At 34.7% G+C, this 10,750-nt stretch overlaps 1 long non-coding RNA gene across 3 annotated transcripts in view; it reads left to right on the forward strand.

Annotated features, from left to right (window-relative positions):
• Positions 1-10,750, forward strand: part of LOC132015766 (uncharacterized) — a 53,343-nt gene that overhangs the window by 15,568 nt on the left and 27,025 nt on the right. The window lies entirely within an intron of this gene.

Genomic DNA, 10,750 nt, shown 5'->3' on the forward strand with positions numbered 1-10,750 from the left:
AGAGAGGTGTTTGTAATCTAATGTTACTAAAAACCCAGGATTCAGGTTTGATATCTTCACAGTGAGGCTACAATTAAAAATTAGTAGAATTCATAAGAATATTGTTAAGGTAATTTTAGCTCCGAAGTCAAACTATTCCAAGTCCCTTTGTAGGCGTCCAAACTTGCAAAAGGTAGACAGTTGTAGTTCAAATTGAAGTCACAAGAGGGTAGTCTTTCCACAGGAAAATGTCAATGATTTTTGTTTTCCTGTTCCATCAGCACTTAACACTATTAAATTTTAAACTGTAGAAACTATGTTGATTGAAGTTAGACTTTATGACCTACAATTTTTATAACCACAAGTATTTAAAGCTGTTTTGCTGTTGGGATAATATAATAAAATGAAATAAGTGGGGATAGACCATGATACATTTATAACCATAACACACTATTTCAGTAGTTTGGATTTCTTGCTTAAATAAGTAACATTTATCTAAGTAAATCCATTTTTCAAAGAATGGCATATTTGTGGAATCTTTAAAGAAAAAGCAGATCTTCTCAAATCATACATAGATTCCATTAGTTTGGGTTAACTGTCTTCTTCTCTCTTTAGAAAAACTGTACATTCCCCACCCCCTCCCCCCACTAATTTGCTGTGCGACTGGTTTTGCTTTTTATTTTATTTTGAGTACTTGGTTGAAACTATTTACCAGAATCTGTACCAAAAGAAAAGGTCTATTCCTTTGTTGTCTTTAAATTTGAGTAGTCCAGTATGTCAAAGCTCTATTGTCCTATAAACTAGGAGATGTTAATTCTCATCCCAGATCTCTTACTAATTAGCCAAGCAGTATAGTTTATGGAAACCAATGTGTTTCCACTGATTTCTTTAGTTGTTTTACCTATAAAATGAAAAGCTTGAATATCTACACTTAACTTTTTCCTTCCCCATTCTTCTCTAACGCTGATTTCTTCACGATTTTACATGGCGAAGAAAATCATAAAAAGCAAGAGTTAATTCATGCTTTACCTGATTCGGTTCCTTTCTAGATTTGCTTTGATAAGGATATTGTTTTTCCGTGAAGCAGATTTAAATGCCAACTGATTTCAAACCAACAGTGTTTAAAAGCCCTTGGTTTATCTTATTTTTCCTCTACTGCTCCTTAAAATTCTCACTCAAAGCATGAAAGAACATAGAATCAGGAATCAGGACTTTAAATCAAAGGTAAAATGAGAGATTAATAACTTCTTGTCTCAAAAGCCCATCCCAAGAATTGTATGTACTAAAAAGAGTGGAGTAAATTATAATCTGCAATGTTAGCTCCCAGACTTATTTAAATTATGCTCTTAGCACACTAAGCAGTGAATTTCTCTTTATGAATAAATTGAGTAAGGGGTGCTTGGGTGGTTCAGTGGGTTAAGCCTCTGTCTTCTGCTCAGGTGATGATCTCAGGGTCCTGGGATCGAGTCCCGCATCGGGCTCTCTGCTCTGAAGGGAGCCTGTTCCTCCTCTCTCTCTCTCCCTACTTGTGATCTCTCCCTCTGTCAAATAAATAAACAAAATCTTTTTTAAAAAATTAAAAAAGAAATTGAGTAAGGGGACCGCATGTGGGGATTACCTGGATGTCAACTGTGCATGCTCCCTATTTGCCGAGGATGAAGGCAGCAGTTTCAGGAGCTGTCCTCTTCTTCAGCAGTGGAATATGAACAAAAGATGAGAGACTGACCTTTCCAGCTCTAAGGACATGTTCATTCTTCAGTCAGGGATGTGCAAATAGCCAGGCTTCTTGACTGGAGCTTCAAAACAATATCTCAAACTCAATTCTAATTAGCAATAAAAGAGCTATTTACCTGGAAATTATGTTGTTACACAGGTGTGTTGCTGCTGGAAAAGCCATTCTACCACTCAGCTCAACAATGTGCATATGTTCATCTTGTTTGACTTGGTTTATGATTATATGCAGTAGTGCTGCCAAATAAATTGTTTTCGAAATGTTAACTACCTTATGCAGAAGAATGGTTTGCTATCTTTTTAGTATGTGGGTTTGTCCCATCCATTAGACAATTTCTGTCCTCTAAATTTACCCAAAGACAAAACTGTACAGAATCTCAGTCCCTCACTCTCTGTGAGGATAGAGAATGAGGAATCAGAGGATAAATACGAATAGGCGAGACCCCTTTTTATAAGATGGAAATTTAGCTTCTCTGTTCTCTCTATTTCTCTTATCGCTTAAGGCTAAGGAGGCAGAGAAAAGGAAGTGAGCAGAAGGAATATAGAGATGTGGCACATCAGGCAGGTGGCTAAAGTGATTCTAAGATGCCCTATGGATCTACAGAACCAGAAATAGATGCTAATGGCCAGAGATTTACATAGCTTTGCCTCACTGACAGCGATGTGGGGTAAGGAAACTAGGACAGTAGTTTTCAGCTGTTTTCCTCACCAACAGGAAAAGGCTAAATAAAACAGGCAAGGAAGGAAACTAATATATACCTAGTCCAACTATATACCAGGTGCTCTGTCAAAGCCTCGAAATAACCCTGAAAAGTTGATGCCATGAACTCCATTGTTCAAAAGAGGAAACAAAGACAGTAGAGAACTTGAAAAATTTGCCAAAGTTCTCATTAGTGCCAAAGCATAAAAACCCAAGTATGCGTTTTTCAAAGGCCAACTATCTAAAATAGTTTTAAGAACTCTAAGTTGCTTTAAAAAAAAAAAAAAAAAAAAAAAAGACCCAACCATCCTTTGCTGACCTATTCTCACAATTTCCATACCAGGTTTCTTTGTCTAGAACTCTTCAATGGTATTTTTCTTTTGTTACAGAAAAGAATAAAAAGTTCTTTGTCAACGAAGACCGTACCAGAATTAGGGCACCTCCGTTTCAACGAGGTTTCTTTCTCAATAATATATTTCCCTTTTTTTCTTCTTGCCAGGAGAAGTAAAAAATGCTTCATGAATATTCAGAAAGTGAGATGTTCTGATAGCTACTATCACTCACCTATAAAGCAATATTGGATGAAAATAAGGAGTTGGAGCATTCTGAAAATAAGGAAACCATGGAACAAAAGACACCTAATACATTGAATTGGTATTTAGAATGCCCATGGGCCCTTAGCTCAGTTCTCATAAATATATATCATACTTCAAATCATCTCTGATTAAAATTCTCTGATTTATTAAACATGCCTTCATCAAAAATTTAAAAATATTTTAATACCATAAGCATTAAAGAAATTTCTGGTCAGGACAGAGAAAATCTGATATTTGCCAGATTCATTTGATATTGCCCTCTTTCCAAAGCAATAAAGAATAATGGTAGCAGACAAATAAAAATAAAGTCATTCGTAAGATATAATGTAATGACTAAATGAGCATGTGTCAGAGGAAATGAGAATGAGGAGCAGTCAGCCCTGACCTCTTTCCTTTGCCAGGGGCATCAGAGGGGGATTCTATTTCAACGGCAGTTTATATTCCACTTGGAAGTTTTTGGAAAATGCCATTTACATTCTACGAAAATGGAATAGATACATTTTCTTAAAAAAATATTTTAGTACTTTTAATGAAAACTACAGATATCAGGGCCCCTGGGTGGCTCAATCAGTTAAGCGCCTACCTTCAATTCAGGTCGTGATCCCAGGGTCCTGGGATCAAGTCCTGCTTTGGGCTCCCTGCTCAGCAGGGAGTCTGCTTCTTCCTGGCCCTCTGCTCCTCCTCCCTCTCCTGTGCTCTCTCTCTCTGCTCTTTCTCTCACTCTCTCAGATAAATAAAATCTCAAAAAAAGCTACCCACGTTGTAGGTAGAATGAACTTGGAAAACACTGTTCAATTATGAACACAGTTCAGAAGGAGTTGAACTTAATCTTCAGGGCTTCTCCAAAGGAGGTTATTTTTGTCCAAAGTTGGGAGGTTATGAGATTCCTTTGTATTTACCTATAAATGACTACCACGAAAGTACCTTTGTGTCTTGAAATAGTTTAGTATTTAAAAAAATGAGCTTTGGATTGACTATTTCAAATATACTCATTAAATTACCCTATCAGTAAAATGCTTAGGGTTGTTCACACATAACACACACACACATGAGTTTGGCACTTAACTATTATAGAAGGCTGAAAGCCAACAGACCTTCTGCCTCAGTAAATGGAGATGTGTGTAATGGAGGGGGAATCAGTTTTCTGTTGAAAATATATTAGCCAGATTCCTTAGCAAAAAATAGAAAAAAAAAATAGTGGATGAGATTTCCAGTGGATGAGGAAATCTCATCCACTGGTTCTCAGCCTTGACTCCATTTGGCATATGAAAAGCTTTTCCTTTCCTTTTTTTTTTTTTTTTAAGATTTATTTATTTGTGTGTCTCTGTGTGTGTGTGTGTGAGAGAGAGAGAGAATGCGCATGAGCAGAGAGAGGAGAAGGAGAGAGAGAGAGAATCTCAGGCAGACTCCCCACTGAGCACAGAGACCCTGAGATCACAGCCCTGTGCTCATGACCTGAGCTGAAATCAAGAGCCAGACATTTAACTGACTGAGCCACCTAGGCACCCCCAATATCTGAAAAGCTTTTTAAAATACTGAGCCCAGTGTTCCACCCCAAGGAAACCTGTACCCCTTGCCTCTACTATGTTCTGGGATTTAAAAAATTTGGGGTGACTCTGGCAGCCATCATTGAGGGCCACCGCCTAAGTGCTATGTTTTGTGACAATCAGGATTCCTTATTGCCTCCCATGGCACTTGTATTCATCAACTCAAGAGGCTGTAGCAGAAACCATTTCAGACTCTCCCCATCCATCCCCGTACTATGGAACAATTCTGTCCCATGTTTGGACCGACCAGTGAGTGAGTGACCAAGCATATTTGAGTTGGAAGCATTCAGTTCTGAAAAAAACAGTGAAAGATCCAAAATATCTCGTTGCCCCCACCCACTACGCAGCATCTGGCCCACCATATCTCTTTCCTTTAATTTTCTGTCCCAGATTTTAGCTTTTATCATAGAATTCCCTACACATTCCTATTGTTTTATTCATCTGCTTTTTCATTTGATTGCATGTTCTCTCCCATAATACAGTATAACCTGTGGGAGTAAGAAGTTTTCTTTCATTTCTTGTTACTTCAACACACTGCCAAGCACAGAACTGACCACCAAGAAAGACATTTGGTTTGTATAAATAAAAGAATGATTATGTGAGAGAGTTGTATACTCGGAAACACTAAGTAGATGGGTGGTCGTTCCAGAATAGCACCAACTCTGAGTTCCTTCCCACAGATGCACTTTTGAAATAAGAGTGTGCAACAGGGAAGGGCGGGAGGAGTTCCTAGGGTAGCCCCTGGTGAAATCGGCTGTTCCTATAGCTGGTGTCTCCCTTTGCTAGGCACGACTGGGAGGATCATGCTTTAGATTGGATACATGTCCTTTTAATGTACTCTGACTTAAATTGTGAGTTTTGGGGGTTATTATTTCTGCTTTAGGAAAAATTATAAGAAGAAAGAATCAATCCTGTAGGTCAAAATGGAGATCAAGAAATTATCCTAGAGTGTCTTTCCGAAGTAGTAGGAGAACAGGCTCAGGATTTTCAATAGGTACTTCCAGTGGATCAAACTCTGGCAATTATAGTCTAATGTCATTGTGCTATTACAGATATTTTTCCAAGGATTTTAAATGACAACAATTTACACAGTAGAGATATTTATCTTAATATTCCAAAACATAATATGTGGACAGAATTTAAAAAGCAAACGTATGTATTATTAAGCAGTGGGTATGGATCTATTGTGTGTGCGAGTGTCTGTGTGTCAGTGTGTTCCTGTATACACACACATATATATACATATAACTTGGTTTTTTTTACTCTATATACTCTAGTATATACACATATTTATATATGTATGTGTATATAAAATTGTACATATGATGTATATATAATTGTATAATATATGCATGTAATATAATTGTATGGCATATACAAATGTGTGTACATACAAACACACATACATATACACACCACATATAAAATATAAATATAAATGTAAATATAAATATAAATACATATGCATGCATATTATAGAAGTCACTCTGCTATACCAGGGATTTTTGCATGCATTTTATGTTTACTCATACAAATGAGGAAACCAAGCTTAAATATACTTAAATATATTGTTTAATGTCAGGTAGCTAACAAGAAGGAGAGTCAGAATATTTATTCAGAGTTCCAATTATAGTCTCATTATAATATCTTAGTTTCTTTCTTCCAAGATTTATAAAGGAAGATGACCTAAAATATAGTTTATTAAGACAGTGTCAGATCTTTTACTGACAGGCACTGGAGATATATAATATTTTACTGTATACTAGTCAACATAGTCCAATTTCCCAGAAATAAATCTAGATGAACAGAGTATTTTTAGGTTTCATCTTATTGGTACAAAGGTATATCCACAAGCAATAAAACAGTTTAAATCTCATGAGGTATTTTTATGTTGCATATCTATTTCATGAGTATGAATTTTATTCATTATAGTAGAATATACAAAGTTTTAAATAAGCCAAGCGTTCTTTCCCTTCCAAAGAAAAGTTTCTGCTGTTGTGTTAATGATGCCTCACATTGGCAACTGATATATGGAACCTAATGACTTCCTAGGAAAATAATCACTTGTATTTTTCTTAAGTGTTATTTTTGTTACTCATAATGAAAAAATAAGATAATCGGTGATAATCAGGGATCGGAGAAATGATAATTGGAGGCCAAGAGTGATGACAGAGTTACTATCCGAAATTTAAGTGTTTTCTGGTAGTGGTGGAGCATCTTTTTGGACAAAATATTATTCTATAAGTGGGGAAAAAGCATAAATATGCTGATAGTTTGGATATTGTGGTTGTTCTCTACAAATAATAGAGAAATACAAATAAATGTATATAATAGCAATGGACTGAAATGACGGCTATAAATCTGCTTCAAATGAGTGCCTTGCAAAAAATAGACACTCCATACTTCCGCAAAGAAGTAGATTTGGGAGAAAACATCTTAATAGTAGCATCCTTAAGAAAACTTACTTATTCTACCATATCCATAATGTTCATATCCATAATCTCTTGAGAATGTTTGATATAAAAAGTGTAGAATATTTGCATCCAAAATATAGCACAGAGTGCAAGTTTTTCTATATGAAAACCAATTTTGTTTATTTTAAATAAACCTTTATTAAATTAAAATTTTATTTTAAATAAACTTCCAAAACCTCTTGCTGACCATATTGACCAAAATATGACAAAATTTTGATACAATCTTATACAATTTTCTATAACCACCCTGTTTTTCTTTCCTGGTCACCTGCTAGTTGAGGTGCTATATGCTAACATGAACAGTACAATGTATTCAGTTGAATTAAAGCTGATATATACCCTCACATACGTATGTTTGATATGCAAAACATATGACTAAGTCTCTTCAAGTGTTGAAGTATTGATGGTAGAATCAGAACCCTGTATATTCTTTAGTAATGATGAATAACAAAGAATATAATTTTGATGTCTGATTGCTTGTATTGCTTTCTAACATACCCTGTTATTTCTCAAAAAGAAGATAAGGCAAATAAAGCAAGGAAAATAGGATAGTAATAACATTTTGCATGAAGAAAATTAATCAATCAATCATAAGAATAAGAGGTTTCATAACACCAATTAGGTCATCCTGTCAACCCCTGAGGGCTGGTGTAGGACTGTCACTTGAAATCTCCTTTCTGATTCTTTATCAAAAATAGTTTCCAAAAGTGTCAAATGGAAGAGTATTGCCTTTGATATATTCATGTTCAGTGCTCAGAATAAATGCTATTAATATTTATTGCAGCATAACTTTCAATGTTATCATAGAGAGCATTTGAAAATGTTTTTGTATGATTGCAAATAAGGAAATCAGTCCTTCTAAGGGTGTTTATTAGTAGAATAAAAATTCCTTATCTTGAAATCACAAAGGTTTGTTAGAATACTTCTTTGTTTATTCATTTGTTTAAAGACACATTTCAGACAATGCAGGCCTCCTTCTACCAGAGATTTTTCAAAAAGTATTAACAATGAAAATCACTTTTAAGAACAAAGAATTGTGGGCGCCTGGGTGGCTCAGTGGGTTAAGCCGCTGCCTTCGGCTCAGGTCATGATCTCAGAGTCCTGGGATCGAGTCCCGCATCGGGCTCTCTGCTCAGCAGAGAGCCTGCTTCCCTCTCTCTCTCTGGCTGCCTCTCCATCTACTTGTGATTTCTCTCTGTCAAATTAATAAATAAAATCTTTAAAAAAAAAAAAAAAAAAAAAAAAAAAAAGAACAAAGAATTGAAAAATACAAAACTGAGAATCTGTGGACAAAGCAGTAAGTCTCTAAAAGCCAACGTAGGTCGTAACAAAGAAAAGGGGGAAAAACTTGACCCAAGGCCCGGTGTCGTTTAAATGAAGTTTTTCTGAATGTTCTCAAATGAGAGTATCATGTAGTGATGCTAGACTTAAGTATTTTATTGGCTCAGGCAGGAACCTCTTATGTTGTTTGAGTCTGTGCTTCCCAGGATGTATGACTATCTCGTTTTCCTGTTTTCACATCATTAAATATGACATGGTTCCTGAGTACCACCATGATTCACTTGTGAACCTTTCAGCATTTTCCTTTTAAAAATTCTCCTTCTACTATCTATATGTCATATTTTACTTGCAATTTAAGATGAGATAATTTCATGTTAATTTCAAGTATCTGCTTCATCTTAATATAACTACTGTAATTTTGGTGATTTTTAAATCCACACAATTTCCATATTCATCTGAATTTTTTAACTGATGTATACTTTCATTAGTGTAAATGTTCTTTCAAAGTAGCATAAAACATGGTTGTGTGTAGTTTATCATAACATAGAGTTATGTAGATAGTCACAGCATAAAATGATCATGGATGATAGCAATTGATTACCTATAAAATGATATTGAAAAATCAGGTAAAAACAATCCATATTTAGTTTCAGATTTTCATAAAACATCACCTATTATGTAGGCTCAATTTTACAGATGAAATAGAGCTGTGTAACTGTGGTACTGTTACTCTTTATACAGACTGTAGGACATAGACCATTATGTGCCTGTATGGCCCCTGCAAACTAATGACATGCCAGGAAGCTTACGAAAGGCCATGGACCTTTCTAGTGCATCTTCCCTCCATCTGGGTTATATCAGCAATGAGATTGTAGACTTGCTTGCTAGAGGAACTAAGGCAACATTTGGAAGCCGCAACTTCTCACTTAAATATATGTTTATCTTTTAAAGCAATAACCTAAAAATGGTTTTACTTCTATATGCCTTTTTTTAAACTTACAGTGCAAGACAGTATACAGTATGTGTGTATGTATGTATATATCTACATGTATATATGTATACATGTACAAATATGTATACACATATATACACAAATACAGACAAACATATATACACTATATATGTATATAAAAACATATATAATATACATGTAATATGTATATAGTATAAAATACACAGCAATGCAATATACCATATAATTTTTATATTTTCACATATGTTTATAAATTTTTATAATTTTTCTTTGCATTTAAATCATTGCAAATGAAAGCAAACTTCATTTTTTGGGACACAGAATTTACACACAAAAAATGTTTTAAGAAAAATGTACAAAATTATTAATAAAAAAATAGAAAATAGTATTTCTATAGAATAAGAAATCACAGCAAATTACAATTAAAAAAAAAAAAACACAGGCAAGAAACACAAACATCAAAAAAATATCCTGGAAAACAACTTATGTGTATTAACTTACTGCCTGATATCCATCAATAGTACTGGTTTTTGACCACAGTATTATTGGTAGCATACTTTTTGATCAAGTTATCATATTACTATGATTTTGTAATACTTTCCACAGAGAAAAGAATTGGTGTCTCTTTCAACACAGTTGGTTAAAATTTAGTTTCTATTATTTTGGATGAGCTGCATAATACACGTGACTTTACAAAGATATACACTTACCGATTGTAGTACTGCACAATTTTATCCTTCACATCCCCCAAATTCTAAAACTTCTATTTTCTGTGACTCCAACAAAAAATGTAAATGTTATATATATTTCTAATCATCAAAACTGTGTTAATTGCCAAGTATAGGAGGAGATAATTTCTATTTGAAATAGACATCGATGAAGTATCCTACTAACCATGGGGTATGTCTAATGACGGGAAGAAATTTTCTCAGACTAGCTTCTGGCTCTTGACTTCTCAAACCTTGTTTCTCCTCCATTATCCACATATTTCAAGTGCTGGATGCCATTGGACATGGTCATATCACAAAATGACCTCTCGCCGTGGAATGGTAATGATGAGTTGGCACAGTGAGTGGTAAAGAATGTCCATGAAAGTCATTTTTACAGTAGAACAGATAGCAATAATAGCTCTACACAAAGTGAGTTTGGATTGTATACATTTATTGCGTTAAACCCAAACTAAATGTATCACCAATTCAGTTTCCCCTTTGGATTGCAGAATTTCCAAAGCCGCTTTAAAATCATATACAGAAAAGATGTGTGAAGCGTAAATCGATTGGAATGTGTTGGAGATCTTAAACAATTGCACTTAAATTAATTTCTTTTTGAAAATTTAATAAGAACATATGGCTTTATAAATATGCTGTTAAAGCCTCCGGGCTTGTAAAAAGCCTGTGTAAATAAAAGGGGATCCCCAAACTTAAGCTTTATTAACCCCACAGTGAGCTTGGGTTCTAATTGCAAATATC

This window comes from Mustela nigripes, chromosome 1, assembly GCF_022355385.1.
Source record: "Mustela nigripes isolate SB6536 chromosome 1, MUSNIG.SB6536, whole genome shotgun sequence".
In the NCBI taxonomy this organism is placed as follows: Eukaryota; Metazoa; Chordata; class Mammalia; order Carnivora; family Mustelidae; genus Mustela; species Mustela nigripes.